This window comes from Oncorhynchus clarkii, chromosome 2 (genome assembly GCF_045791955.1).
Source record: "Oncorhynchus clarkii lewisi isolate Uvic-CL-2024 chromosome 2, UVic_Ocla_1.0, whole genome shotgun sequence".
Classification (NCBI taxonomy): Eukaryota; Metazoa; Chordata; class Actinopteri; order Salmoniformes; family Salmonidae; genus Oncorhynchus; species Oncorhynchus clarkii.
The window spans coordinates 44286795-44289205 of NC_092148.1; the positions used below are offsets into that span (position 1 = coordinate 44286795).

The following is a 2411-nucleotide window of genomic DNA, read 5'->3' on the forward strand; positions in this document are numbered from 1 at the left end:
CCATTCTTGGCATGCACACTGTTCATCTGTACTCATGTTTGTGTGTGTTAACAAGTCCAGTGCTATGTCTTCGGTGCCAGAATGTTCCCTGTCTTCTGGTTCTATCCTCAATCGCTGGGACATTCTCACATCATGCTGCTGTAGCCTGTATATTATGTCTTGTTGTGTTGTTAATTAGACACTGCACATTGTCAGAATCTTGTTAGAGTCAAACTTTTCTTTCCTCCTCTGTCTGTGTGTAGACGTGTGAGATCTACCAGAAGCCGTTTCAGATGTACTGGGAAGAGGAGGAAGAGAAGTGGCACCTGAGGGATGACGAGAGAGATGACGAGTCGACGAGAAGGTGGTTGTTCACTACAGAGATCACTCGTAGCACGAGCATGTAAAATCATTATTTTAATAATGGAATGTACAGATCGTAATTCTAATAAAATTTGATGTTTATGTTTTAATATTTTTCTACAGATATATCATCCTTTGTGTTTTGAAGATTACAAACATTTAAGTATCAGCTTACACGCTTGTTCTTTGTTTTTGTTTGGTCTGTGAAATTAAGTCTTTCAAATATTTCTACGCCTCTAGCTGATCATATTTTTTCCTCCTTTTGTCGTTGGTCTCTCTTCACCCCCCCCTCCCAGACTTCTTTGTTCCTGGACCTCACCCATAAAGTGTGAGGCCAATGAGTAGCGTGAGGACACTTCCTGCTGCGCTGCAGTGAAACAAGAAGTTAAGGCTTTGTTGTCAGGGAGCCTGGTGGTGAGGCTCACAATAAAACCATGCTGCTTTCTCTTTTTCTTTTCTCTTTTACGGGCTGCTCTCATTCGTACGTACTGACTGCAGGAATGTACACAAGAGAAATTGCCAGAGGATTGAAGGTTAATTTCTTTACCATTAGCCACCACCATCTTTGTTTTAGAACATTTGGTAGTACGTCCAACTGGACTCACAACAACAGACCAAGTGTAACCACCCCATCCCAGAACCTCCACATCCGGCTTCTTCACCTGCGGCGTCGTCTCAGACCAGCCACCCGGACAACTGATGAAACTGTAGGTTTTCACAACCAAATAATTTATGCACAAACTTTCAGAAACCGTATCAGGGAAGCTCATCTGGGTCTTGACCTGACTGCAGTTCGGCGTCGTAACTGACTTCAGTGGGCAAATGCTCACCATCGATGGCCACTGGCATGCTGGAGAAGTGTGCTTTTTATGGCTGAATCCCGGTTTCAACCTTACCAGGCAGATGGCAGACAGCGTATATCCATTGCGTGGGCGAGCAGTTTGCTGATGTCAACGTTGTGAGCAGAGTGTCCCATGGGGGCAGTGGGGTTATGGTTTGGGCAGGTATAAGCTAGGGACAACGAAAAAACAATTTGGAATGCACAGAGATACTGTGACGAGGTCCTGAGGCCCATTGTTGTGCCATTCATCCGATCCTGGAAGGACGTGTACGACAGTTTTGTTCCACTTCCTGCCAAAATCCAACAACTTCGCACAGCCCAGAGGAGTGGGACAACATTCCACAGGCCACAATCAACAGCCAGATCAACTCTATGCAAAGCAGATGTCGTGCTGCTTGAGGCGAATGGTGGTCACAAATAGTGTTCACGCCAGATACTATGACCAACAGATGCATATCTGTGTTCCCAGTCATGTGAAATCCATAGATTAGGGCCTAATGAATTAATTTACACTGATTTCCTTATGAACTGTAACTCAGTAGAATCTTTGACATTGTTGCATGTTGCGTTTATATGTGGTAAATTAATTTGAAAATAAGCAGTTTAGTTTATTAATTTATCGATGGTTTAAGTTTACAATAGGTAAGGAGGAATAACATTTAGACCTTTACACTGCTGTGTACATACAACAAGACATAGCTAGCAACTAACGTTTCTACACAGTTGTCTGTGATCCTGGTTTACAATCACATTGTTGTAAATCTTAAATACATTATTTGCAGAAGTTTGAGAAACAATAGCAATTTTGTTTGGTAAAAAACACTCAATATTCAATAAAAATAAATCTGACAGTTTGTTTGTATGAACAGTGATTGGTGTGGCTTTCTGTATTGCGTCTCCCTGGTTCCTCCTACCCCTTTTACAAAGTTAGCTTTTTAATGATTTTGTCACCTTGGGGCTTGAATACCAAATAAAGTTCTCTAGAATTAGTTTGTCTTTTATTTTCTGTGATCTTAGATCATTTTATTTCCACTGAATATCTAGCATCTGCCATTAAACCTATGGTAGGATTTCTTTCTGAGTAACGTGTATGTCTCAGAGACCGTATACTGAGGCTGCGTTTACAAAGGCAGCCGATTTCTGATATTTTTTCAACTAATGGTCACATCAGATCTTTTTCAGAGTGAATATATCAATTGGACTGCTTGTGTTGCAGCAGGCTGGGAGC

The 2411-nt window shown here is 41.8% G+C and overlaps 1 pseudogene; it reads left to right on the forward strand.

Annotated features, from left to right (window-relative positions):
• Positions 1 to 125, forward strand: LOC139383652 (small nucleolar RNA SNORA57; annotated as a pseudogene).
• Positions 126 to 2411: the final 2286 nt, after the last annotated feature.